This window comes from Myodes glareolus, chromosome 10, assembly GCF_982192425.1.
Source record: "Myodes glareolus chromosome 10, mMyoGla1.1, whole genome shotgun sequence".
In the NCBI taxonomy this organism is placed as follows: Eukaryota; Metazoa; Chordata; class Mammalia; order Rodentia; family Cricetidae; genus Myodes; species Myodes glareolus.
In genome coordinates this window covers 88401006-88414420 of record NC_142035.1, presented here as the reverse complement: position 1 = coordinate 88414420, position 13415 = coordinate 88401006, and the positions used below count along the sequence as shown (strand labels likewise).

Sequence of the window (13415 nt, the reverse complement as noted above, 5' to 3'; positions counted from 1 at the left end):
AGAAACCCTGTCTTGAAAAACAAACAAAACAAAACAAACAAACAAAAACACAAAACAAAAATAAAATCTATACTTGTTTGAAAGCCACAAAAAAGGTTCAAGCAAAAAGTGGGGAGACTTGCTTATTAGAACAGCAAGGCATAGAGGCAAAAGGGCCTCCCTGTGGCCAACCACCAAGTGTTCAGTCCCACTGTGGCTCTGCATATCTGCTTGCAGGCCTTCCTTCTCTGTATCACTCTATATTCTACCCATTTGTCTCTACCTGTTTATTGTTGTTACTTTGTGTTCATTTCCGAGACATGATCTCCCAGTTAGCTTCCTGAATCTGTTTCTGGTTCTTACAGCATCTCCTAATCCATCTCAAATCTCACTCAAGGAATGGGATTAGCCCTATCAGTCTCTAGTCTAACCAATGTGACTGAGTTATGCTATGTAAAAATGGCCACCAAAGATCATTTCTATTAGAAACAGATGCACAGCCAGAAGTGACACTGAACTGGACACATGTCCCAAACATTACTCTACTATTGTCATACATGCAGAAACAAAGTTCTCCTCTAGTACCCAGACTCTCAGAACAGGATTCTGTGATCCCTCTATTTCCACCATCCAAATACATGGCTGCTAAACATATAAGAATTCTCAGAAACCAGAATCATCGCTGTTTGGAAAAAGGCTTAGGCCAAGGGCTGAGGTTTACTGACAGCCGTGGCTAGCTTCCTGTGTGTAGATCAAGGGAGACCCCCCCCCCCGTTGGTGTAGGAAGTCCTTTTATATATATGTTGCTTTTATTGGTTAATGAATAAATCTGCTTTCAGCCAATGGCTTAACAGAGTAAAGCCAGGCAGGAAATCTAAACAGGGATGTAGAGAGAGAGTAGGCAGAGTTGGGGAGAAGCCATGTAACCGCCACAGGAGACAGACATCTCCACCAGTAGGCCATGACCTTGTGGTGATGCACAGATTAATGGAGATGAGTTAGTTTAAGATAAAGATCTAGCTAGAAAGACGCTTAGCTATTGGCCAAGCAGTATTGCAAATAATATAATTTCTGTGTGATTATTTTGGGTCTGAGCAGCCAGGAATGAATGAACAGCCTCTGACAACAGATTAGTGTCAACGTGGTCAAATATCCATGTAAAACCGAGAGATCTTGATAAAAATTCTAGACACAAAACAATTTAATGCAGTTTCTTGGTAGCCACATTTTTTTTCCTGATGGACCCACAGCAAGCAGGGATGCAGCAGCTCCTTTGAGAGAGGTGTAGTAAAAACCGTGTGGCTTCTTTATGAAATGGAAGCTTTCTGGTTTGTGCTACCAGCATGAACTCTGGCTCTTTCAGGAGGACAAGCATTTGAATAGGGTTTGCGGACAGCATGCTGCTTGGTGGCAGCATGGGCCAACTGCTTACTAGAGTTGAGATGGTGAGCGTGGCTTCTACCTGGCAGTCTCAGAGGCAGTGACCAGACCTCTGCCATGTTGGACTAGGAGGAACCAAAAGGCAAAGAAGCATTAGTCCTAACAATGCTGCTTAACATTTTAAGAGGCAGTCCTGGTCGGTCAGAAAAGGATTACCAATACACAACAGGACAGATTCAGACATAAAAGACCTCTAAATGAAACTAGACACAGTGTGTTTAAAAATGTATGAAGGCTTGGAAGAGAGAAGAAAAAGAGTATAGAGAGTTATAAAAAGAAGTAAATGGTTTAGAAAAATGAAACAAAGTCTTTAGGAAGACAGAGTACTGACAGTCATAGGTTAAAGGAGTAATAGGGTAAGAAAAGTAACACATAAAGATGGAAAATACACAGAGGGTCTGGGTATTATTGTATTTTCTTTGAATTTTTTGACTGTGATTGAGCTAAGTACAGAGAGACATTTCATTGTACAGGCTGCTAAGCAAAATCAATATATATATTTCAAAGGTATCTTGACTTCAAAATTTGGGTCTAAAGATAGGTTGCTTTAGAAAAGAGGTTCTTCTTTTGTTTCCACAGAGGATGAGAACCTGTGGATTCCTTCCAGACTAATGTGGTTTGATGAACCAAGACCCTCTAAAAGGTCTCTGTGAACCCCAAAATTACTTAACCCAATGTAGTTGGAAGGCTGCTAGTTCATTTCCTGACTACTTAGCAGCTCAGACCCCAAATACCCACACAGAAACTGTATTAATTAAATCACTGCTTGGCCCATTAGCTCTAGCTTCTTATTTGGCTAACTCTTTTTTTTCTGACTAAAACATTTAATTAACAAAAAATATTACAATAGCAGAGAAAATAATAATAATAACAACAACAACAACAACAATAAAAAGAAATTAGAAGTGGGTATCAGGGTGAAAAATGCAGAGGACTTAGTTCCTAAGAGACCAGCACTCCTGCTGAGCTGGACTTCACCCCAGTCCCTTCTGAGTTCTCCCTGGCTGCTGGCTTCTCGTCTTCCCCCATAAGACGAATGTTGTACTTTTCCAGAAATTCACTGAGTTCTTTCCCCTTTGTCTGAAGCTGCTGTGACAGTGTCTCAATGATCTTCTGAATCTGCTCTTTGTTACCCTCCAAGGCAGGCAGCACTTCTTTGACTGTCCACTCCACCAGCACACCTCCAACCATTCGGTAGCACTTGCAGGTTTCGTCCACTTCCTTCAGGGTATCAATCACTAGGCTGTGCTCATTCAGTTCCATCTCCAGCTCAGCTGCTTTGGATGCCAAGCCTCTCTGCTCCTGCCAAAGGCGATTAAAGCCAGTAATTGCCTGTTCTGCCGACATTGCTCCCTTCCCCATGCTGTTCCCGCTGCTCTTGCTCACACGACTGCCGCTGTCTGCCATCTTCACCACCTGCATTTGGCTAACTCTTATATCTTAATTTAACCCATTTATATTAATCTGTGTACCACCATGTGGCTGTGGCTTACCAGCAAGGTTCTGACATGTCTGTTCCCAATGGTGGCTACATGGTGTCTCTTTACTCCACCTTCTTTCTCCCAGCATTCAGTTTAGTTTTTTCCACCTAGCTCTACTATGCCCTATCATAGACCAATGTAGATTTTTTTATTAATTAACCAATAAAAGCAACACATATACAAAGGGGCTTCCTACACCAGCCCAATAAACAGCAGGAAGTAGTTCAGAGAACTATGCCCAAATTCCCAAATATTGTTTATAATTTTTTTTGCATTTAAAGGGGGATATGCTATAGAAATGAATACTTTGCATTGGTATGGATCTTGGTTTGTTGATACAAATTTAAGGTCAATTTTGTTATATGTATATTTCTGCTCTTGATTAAAGTATTGTGTTTGTACAGCTCATTCAAAAATGTAATGTGTAATTTAAAAATGCAGGTTATTAGATAGTCATCTATAATAGTCAACCTTGTAGTCAGAATATATATATATATATATATAATAGATAATCTCCAAAACTTTCAAAAACCTACAGAATATGGCATTTAAAATGTTTTAATAACTTAGGATTTTTCATGACAATGAGACTCATCTTTTCCTGGCAGCACCAATCTACTTCAAGAGGAATATGGACATTGAAGAGGCTCCTTATGGAGTTGGTTAGCCATTTAGGCAAAAAATTGCTCTTGCCTAGACTGCTTTATATGCTGTATGAACTGAACATGCAGGACTCACAGAAAAATGACTGCTGAACTTGCCTAAAGGTGAGATGGTCCTTTGGGGCTCCTGCTTCATGAAAGAGTCTGCCAGACATTCTGCAGGACACAGAAGAAAGCAACTGATGGACTTTGCCATTACAAGGCAGAACAGATCTTCAAATTTCCTGCTTCCTGGAAAAGTCTACTGGAGTCTATGGACCTGTGGGCTGAAGATTGGATGCCCCAATGTTACAGAAGAACTTTGGGTGACTGTCTGGGCAGCAAGATGTCTCTGTCAATTCTAGAGTTTTGGAAGTTGCTTACAGTGCTGTTAACTTAGGTAATATTATATCCTTCTGGGATCTTTGATGGAGTTGAAGAATAGATAGTTATAATTATAGTTTTACTTAGTTATTATAAAAGATAAAATAGATTTAATATTGTAACTATAATTCTTGCTTGATATCTGTTTTGTTATATGTAATTTTACTATGTTAAAGTTAAACCCTTTCTTTTTCTTTAAACAGAAAAGGGGGAATGGTGTGGGAAGTCCTTCTGTATATGTGTTGCTTTTATTGGTTAATGAATAAAGCTGCTTTCAGTCAATGGCTTAACAGAGTAAAGTCAGGTGCAAAATCCAAAAAGAGATGTAGAGAGAGAGAGTAGGCGGAGTTGGGGAGAAGCCGTGTAGCTGCCGCAGGAGAAAGATGCCTCCACTGGAGCTCACCAAACCTTTGCCAGTAGGTTGATGGTGATGCACAGATTAATGGAGATGGGTTAGTTTAGGATATAAGAACTAATTAGAAATATCCTTAGGCTATTGGCCAAACAGTATTGCAAATAATATAGTCTCTGTGTGATTATTTCAGGTCTGAGCAGCTAGGAATGAATGAACAGCCGCTGACAAAATCCCATTAGTTCTTGGAGGTATTAATGAGGAAGAGAGAGGCAAAGGAATGATAAAACCTTCCTTCAGCCTCAGAGCCCCAGAAGCCTACGAGCTTCTTGTTCTGAAGGCCAGTGTGTGGTGCTGACCCTGTAAGGAGCACTGCATGGGGCCAGAGCCAGGGAGAGAATATCTGCGGGGAATGTCAAAATTAAAGGCTGATCAGTGCCAAAGGGGAAGCCAGGATCAGTGAGCCAGAGCCTGGCAGCACAGCTGATACCAAAAGGCAGGGGTGTGACCAAGAGAAGAACTCAGGTGGGGAGACAGTGAGTAGGGACTGGATACCCAATACACAGCAAAACATGCTGCAGAGGCCCCTAGATCTGGCTTCAATGACAATGGTTTGCACAGCGACCATAGGAAACTCACACTCTGCAGGTGGGAATAGAAACCCATCTCTTTCCTCTGGAGGCAGTCACTCATATACATTAAAAGCCAATGAAGCTGGGAGTGCTGGTACATGCCTTTAGTCCCTGCACTTGGGAGGCAGAGGCAGGCAGATCTCCGTGAGTTCAAGGCCAGTCTGGTCTACAGAGTGAGACCCAGGACAGCCAAGGCTGCACAGAGAAACCCTGTCTTGGAAAAGGAAAGGAAAGGAGAGGAGAGGAGAGGAGGGGAGGGGAGGGGAGGGGAGGGAAGGGAGGGAGGGGAAGGAGGGAGGGAGGGAGGGAGGGAGGGAGGGGAGGGGAGGGGAGGGGAGGGGAAGGGGAGGGGAGGGGAGGGGAGGGGAGGGGAGGGAAGGGAAGGGAAGGGAAGGGAAGGGAAGGGAAGGGAAGGGAAGGGAAGGGAAGGAAAGGAGGAAAGAAGGAAGGAAGGAGGGAAGGAAGGAAGGAAGGAAGGAAGGAAGGAAGGAAGGAAGGAAGGGGAAAGGGGAAGGGAAGGGAAGGGAAGGAAAGGAAGGGAAGGGAAGGGAAGGGAAGGGAAGGGAAGGGAAGGGAAGGGAAGGGAAGGGAAGGGAAGGGAAGGAAAGGAGGAAAGAAGGAAGGAAGGAGGGAAGGAAGGAAGGAAGGAAGGAAGGAAGGAAGGAAGGAAGGAAGGAAGGAAGGGGAAAGGGGAAGGGAAGGGAAGGGAAGGGAAGGAAGGGAAGGGAAGGGAAGGGAAGGGAAGGGAAGGGAAGGGAAGGGAAGGGAAGGGAAGGGAAGGGAAGGGAAGGAAAGGAAAGGAAAGGAAAGGAAAGGAAAGGAAAGGAAAGGAAAGGAAAGGAAAGGAAAGGAAAGGAAAGGAAAGGGCCACTGAGGAAATCCAGGCATGATACCCACACCTACTTGGAAGGCTGCAGTAGAAGGATCACCTGAATCTCAAGTTAAAGACTAGCCTTGGCAATATGGCAGGCATGACACCCATCTTGTTGTTGTTGTTATCTTTAGTTTTTGGGGTTTGTTTTTGTTTTTTGAGACAGGGTTTCTCTGTGTAGCCTTGACTGTCCTGGAACTCACTTTGTAGACCAGGCTGGCCTCAAACTCACAGAGATCCCCTGCTTCTGCCTCCTGAGTGCTGGGATTAAAGGTGTGTGCCATCACTACCCAGTGATACTCATCCTTAAAAAGAAGAAAAAACAATAATAATGGTGGTGATGGTGATGCTGGTGATAATGATACTTCTACTACCAGGCTCCACTGCTGTTTCTCTAGCTCCTAGAAAAGAACCTGATAAGGGGGACCCAACTTAAAAAAAGAACAAAACAAACCTGTTGAATGAATGATAAGCGAACAAGCAGATATATGTATGAGGATGTTTGGCATAATAATGAATTAGGAATAACCTAAGGGACATCCAATATAGAAATAAGAAAATTATGGCATTGTAAGTAAAGAGAATCATAGTAAGTAAAGAGAATAAAATGTTAAAGTATGTGTATGTGTTCAGGTGCGTGCACTTGGGTTTATGTGCATGTGTCTGTACATGTGTGAGTCTATGTGTTTGAGGGATATGTGAGTCTGTATATGCATGTGTGTGAGTGTTGTATATCAGTATGTATGAGAGTATATGTGTATATGTGTGCATTCGGGGGTGTAAATCTGTATATGCATGTGTATGTATCTTTAAGCATGTGTGTAGTGCATGTTTATGTGCCTCTGTGTGTGTATGTGTGTGTGCCAGAGGTCAGCCTTGGGTGTCATAGCTCAGAAGCCACCTGCTTTGTTTTTTAAGCCAGCATCTTTCCTGGGTCCTGGGGGGCTCTCCATTTAAGCTAGGCTAAGTCAGGGATCTTTTTGTCTCTACTTCCCCGGTACTAAGATGACCAATAAAGCATCACACCCAGCTTTTTACAAAGAACCTGGAAGTCAAACTCAATTCCTCATTCTCAAATGGAAAGAACTGTTTGAACTGGACTATCTCCCAAGCTCAGGCATTTCTCATCAAGAAAGAAAAAGAACGCCCATATTTCCAAATATTGTTTATAAATTTTCTTTTACATTTAAAGGGGGATATGATATAGATATGAATAATTTGCATTGGTATGGAATTTAAGGTCAATTTTGTTATATGTATATGTATTTCTGATCTTGATTAAGGTATTGTGATTGTGTAGTTCATTTAAAAATGTAATGTATAATTAGGAAATATAGGTTGTTAATGGATAATTATCAATAATAGTCAATCTTATAGTCATGTTAGTTAGATTTTCTAGATATATAGAGATATATTTCAGTTAGATAGGTATTCATATCTTTCAAAGACTTCAAAATATGGCATTTAATGTTTTAATAACTTAGGGCTCTTCATGACAATGAGACACGTCTGCTCCTGGCAGCACCAATCTACTTCAAGAGGAAGATGGGCATCGGAGAGGCCCCTTATGGAGTTTGATAGCCATTTGGGCAAGAAACTGCTCTTGCCTGGACTGATGCATAAATTGGACACAAAGAACCCGCAGAGAGAGGACTGCTGAACTTGCCTAAAGGTGAGATGGTCTTTCGGGGTTCCTGATTCATGAAAGAGTCTGCAAGACATTCTGCAGGACACAGCAGATAGTGACTGAACTGTCTTTGAAGTTTCCTATTTCATGGAAAAGTCTGCTGGAAACTATGGGCCTGAAGGCTGAAGATGGATGTCCCAACGATACAGAGAAACTTTGGATGACTGTACAGGCAGCGAGATGTCTCTGTCATTTCTAGAGTTTGGAAGTTGCTTATTTCTTGTTTGCTTAGGTAATATTATATCCTTCTGGAGTCTTTGATGGAGTTGAAGAGCGATTAGTTATAGTTTTCTTTAGTTATGATAAAAGATAAAGTAGATATAAGTATTATAACTGTAATTCTTGCTTGATAACTGTTATGTTATATACAATTTTACTATGTTAAAATGAAAGCCTTTCTTTTTTGTTTAAACAGAAAAAGGGGAAATGATGGAGAAGGGTCATATTACTTTTATTGGTTAATAAAGAGACTGCCTTGGCCTTTTTGATAGGCCAGCCCTTAGGTGGGTGGAGTAGACAGAATAGAATTGTGGGAGAAAGAAAGCAGAGGCAGGTTGTCTCTATGACTCGCCTCTCCGAGACAGCTGCAGGTTAGAATCCTCCTGGTAAGCCACCACCTCGTGGTGCTACACATATTATTAGAAATGGGTTAGATCAATATGTAAGAGTTAGCTAATAAGAGGCTACAGATAATGGGCCAAGCAGTGTTTAAAAGAATACAGTTTCCGTGTAATTATTTTGGGTAAAGTTAGCAGGGCGGGCGGTGGGAAGCGGCCCGCAGCTCCTTCTACAGTTGGAGCAAGAGTCCAATCTGTTAGCGATCAACAAACCAAATGATTTCTGAATGCTGGTGTCTTGCAGCAGCCAATGCTTCAGCAGGGCAGTGGCAGCAAATCACAGGTGGGGGAGACATGAAGCTGCTGGGCTCCGGCTTACATGGTGGTCCACAAGCCTGACAAGAATGTGGCCTGGGACAGAGTAAGACAGAGCAAGTTGAGGACAAAGTGAAGCAAAGCCAGGATGACCTACCAGTGCCACTACATTGCTGGGAATTCAATTTATTAGAAAAACAATTTTAATTTAAAAGCACTGTGCTAGGTATCAGACATCCATCCCTAACCCTGGAGCAGCCTCCAATTGATAGCCACTTGAAAATGAAATTTTCTCCAGGGCAGTCTTACTGGGGAAACAAACCAGCCATGAGAGTAGGTCCATGCCCGACAGTGGATGGCCAACACAACACAAACTCAGTGGCATCTTTGGAGGATTTTTGTCTCATAATTTTAAGGGAATTTTGTTCTTTAACCTTACAGATTCTTTGTCTAGTTATTATAGCTTCCAGTTTTGTGGGGAAGGGGTGTTTTGTTTTGTTGATTTTCCAAGACAGTGTTTTTCTGTGTAGCACTTGTTGTCCTGGAACTCACTTTGTAGACCAAGTTGACCTTGACACACAGAGATCTGTGTGCCCCTGCCTCCTGAGTGTTGAGATTAAAGGAATGCACCACCACCACCCAGCTTCCGGTTCTGTGATTTTTATGAGATTTCTGTGTGTGCAAATGCATGTGTTTCTACATTTATATGTGTTTCTTGTGCATTTTATTTGACTCTTTTTCTTATTTGGTTGTTTTGTCCTATTCTGATTTGCTTGTTTTTGTTATATTTGTTATATTTGATTTGATTTGATTTGACTTTGCTTTATTTTATTATCATTGTTCCTTAGATGCCTCCTTGTTTTCTGACATGAGACAGAAAGGGTATGGATCTAGCACTCAGGCCAGAGAAGCAGGCAAGCTAACTGCAGATTTTCATTTCTTCCTCCTCTCCTCTAAGTCCAATCCCTCAGTCTCATCCCCAACTCTGTAGCAGACCATCTGCTATGACCTTTCCTTCCTCTGTGTCACCATTATATTGATCTATCCTGTCCCTTTAAGAGACAAGCCATGCCCACTCCCTCCCTTGTCTGCAGAGGCAAGTTGATCTTCAGCTTCCAGCCTGAGTCCCTTCCTTTTCCATCTCCCTCTTGAAGAAGCAGCTTATGCCTCTCCCCACTTCTCCCCTTCCCTTCCTTCTCTCTCTCTCTCTCTCTCTCTCTCTCTCTCTCTCTCTCTCTCTCTCTCTCTCTCTTTCTGTTTCTCTCTGTTCTTCTCCCTTTTTCCCTTACCCCTCTCCCCTTCCCTTCCATAACCCACCCATGTCTCTGTCTCTCTCCCACCACATGGCTCCCTGCCTGGGACCAACCGCCTTCAGAGACTTGCGCCATGCTTGTCTGTCTGCCTCTCCTCATGAGACTGGCTGCCCCATCAGAGTCTCTCACCCACCACACAGGTCCCTTCTTTGGGTTTGTGAAAACAGGAGATTTAGACATATACATTGTATGAACAGTAGCATATTTATGTCAGAATGACAGATATTTTTGCATAATGAAAAGTATCTTTAAGACTGTAGCGTGCACTTGTTCTCACACCTTAATAACTTGTATTTGTAATTTACTGAAATTTGTTTGGTGAGGTTGTCCTTTTAAACTGACAAAACCTCTCAACTGTCAAACTGCATCAGAGATCTTTGAGGATAAAATTTTACTTGAGTTACTGATTAAAAAACGACAGAGAACTTAGTTGGTTGGCACCTAGGGTCCTCCATGTTCACTGAAGGTCATATTTGCCTTTTGCTGTTTAGCGCAGGGCCTAGAAGGCTCTAGAAGATACTGTGGGCTAAGAAATCTGTAGGAAGACAAGCCTACCTTGACCTGAGCAGCAGGCTGTCGATTCCAGTGATTCTGTCCACATCTGGAGATCTTCAGTTTAGATGAAAGGCAGTTTTGCCAAGTGTTCAGCACTTGGCAGTTGAAGTGAATTGTGGATGGACGTTGTTCTATGCCCATTTGTCTTCTGTCTTCTTTGGAGAAAGTAGAGTGCTGATGCTAGGAGCCAACCTGTCTCTTTTTGTTATGAAAAGCCTTTTAATAATTAAAATTTAAATTTAAATGCCATATTCCCCAGATTTCTAAGCAGTTGAGGGCTCTTTATCAGGTATAGTTACAGTATAGAATCTGCCTGGAGGGCTGGGTCTGAGCTTGACTGTACTGGCTCTCAACTTAACAGGTAAAGCAGAGTTGGAGTAAATATAAATTATAAAATATAAATATTTAAATTAAATATAAATATTTAAATGCCATATTCCCCAGATCTCTGAGCAATTGAGGGCTGTTTATCAGGTACAGCTATAGTATAGAATCTGTCTGGAGAACTGGGTCCAAGCTTGGCATTCAACTTAACAGGTAAAGCAGAGCTGGATTAAATATAAAGCATTTTTGTAAGAGACTTAAAAGTACATACCAATTTAAAACATGGGGCTTATTATTTGAAATGAGATACAATAACAGACAATTATAACATTTAACAGTAAACATGGGTGCATTTAAGTTACATGTATGAACACATACACACACACACACACACACACACACACACACACACACACACATAGAGTGAACAGGAATTGGGTGAAGTGGATGCTCTTGGTGGGCCCTACCTAAGGCACGCCACTGCAGAAAACACACATGCAACAGAGTCAACAAGAGGAATTTAGAGACAAAAACATAAGTAAATCAGGGGACCAAGCAGGGTATACTTCAGTAAAGATGGTGGGACTTGGCCATCTGACCTGGCTCTCAGTTAAGATGGCAGTAAAGTCACCCATGTAACAGAACTAACACTGGAGAACCAGGCAGGGAATACCTCAGTAAAGAGGGCAGAACTTGGTCTCCTGACCAGGTTCTCAGTCAAGATGGCAGCAAAGTCACCTGACCTCAGTTAAGATGGCAGTAAGGTCACCTGACCTCAGTCAAAATGGCAGCTCTGCTTTCCTCCCTTCAAGGACCCCCCTCAGACTCTTCCTAGTACCCCCATCTCTATCCCTAAGTGTCAGCTGAAACTCCCAGTGGCCACACCTTTCAGGATGTCAGAAGGATGTTCTACCAGGCAACACACAGTCACCACACTCTCTAAGAACCAGAGAGGAAAACAAAGAATAAAACACCCACCTAACAAAGATAAGACAAGACATCAGCACCTAGAATTACAATCTTCCCAAACCCAGATGCCTAGACACTAGTATAAACACACAATAACAGTCAAGACACTGTCTCCTCTAGAGTCCAGCAACCCTACCACTGCAGGCCCTGAGTATTCCAATGTAACTGAAGCACAAGAAGAAGGCTTTAAAGTACCCTTCATGATACATAGAGGTCCTTAAAGAGAAAAATGAATAAACCTCCTAAGAAAATCTGTAAAAACACAAACTGCTGCTGGGACGAAAAAGTGGAAGGAAATGAATAAAACAGTTCAATATGTGAAACCAGACAAAGAGGCAATAAGGAAAACCCAACTAAGAGAAATCTATAAACAAAAAATTGAGGAAGTCAAATGGTAACCTCAAGGTAGGCCTCACCAACAGGATATAAGAAATGGAAGAGAGAATCTCAGATATTAAAGAAAAAATGGATACCTCAGTCAGAGAAAACATTAAATCTAAAAAATTCCAGGTACAGAACATCTATGGTATAGAACACTATGAAAAGGCCAAATCTAGGAATAATAAAAAAAAAATAGAAGAAAGAAAAAAAACCCAAGTGGAATGCACAAAAAGTATTTTCAACAAAATCATAGAAGAAAATTTCCCTAAATTAAAAAAAAAATGCTGCCTAACAAGGTACAAGAAGCTTACAGAACACAAAATAGGCTGGACCTGAAAAGAAATTCTTAAACAATCAAAACACTAAACATAAGAAAAAGAATGTTAAAAGCTTCAAGGGGGAAAAAGCCAAATAACATATAAAGGCGGACTGATAGAATGACTTCTGAATGGAGACTCTAAAAGCCAGTAGGGCCCGGAGAGATGTTCTACAGACTCTGAGAGACCACAGATGCCAGCCCAGACTACTATACCCAGCAAAGCTTTCAATTATAATAGATGGAGACAATAAGACATTCCACCCTAAAACCAACATACACACACACTCCACCACTACCACCACCACCAACAACAACAACAGCAACAAATTAGGAATCAATAACACTGTTCATTAATATCTCTCTACATCAAAGGTCTCAATCCCCAATACAAACTGGGTGGTGGTGGCGCACACCTTTAATCCCAGCACTCGGGAAGCAGAGGCTGGAAGATCTCTGTGAGTTAGACCAGCCTGGTCTACAAGAACTAGTTTCAGGACAGATTCCAATGCTACAAAGAAAACTTATCTTGGAAAACAAAAACAAAACAAAACAAAACAAAAACCCACAAAGTAAAAAATGTTGGCATGGTGATGCATACCTTTAATCTGAGCACTCAAGAGACAGAGGCAGGTGGATCTCTGAGTTTGAGACTATACTGATCTGCAGAGCAAGTTCTAGGACAGTCAGATATGTATGTATGTATGTATGTATGTATGTATGTATGAATGTATTAACAAGTTTCTACTGTATTAGGTTTCCATACCACTAGGGAGATCTATTTGTCCCTACTTAGTCCCTTACTCTATACTTAACCTCTGTGATTACACAGACTGTAGCTTGGTTATCATTGACTTAACAACTAATATCCACACATAAACAAACACATTCCATTGTAGGAGGAGGGTCGGGGGCCGCTTGTTTGTCCCGACCACCCAGAACCGAAATAACCACACAGAAATTGTATTAATTAAAACACTGCTTTAATTAAATTAAAACACTGTATTAATTAAAACACTGCCCATTAGCTCTAGCTTCTTATTGGCTAACTCTTATAATAATTTAACCCATTTCTATTCATCTGTGTATCGCCACATGGCTGTGGCTTACGGGGTAAAATTCCCGGCGTCTGTCTCTGGGGGCTCCATGGTGTCTCTCTGACTCTGCTTTCTTCCTCCCAGAATTCAGTTCCATCTCCCTGTCTACCTAAGTTCTGCC

The 13415-nt window shown here is 41.8% G+C and overlaps 1 pseudogene; it reads right to left on the bottom strand.

The window, feature by feature from the left end:
• Positions 1–2222: 2222 nt before the first annotated feature.
• On the bottom strand, positions 2223–2841 carry LOC125396495 (prefoldin subunit 2 pseudogene; annotated as a pseudogene).
• Positions 2842–13415: the final 10574 nt, after the last annotated feature.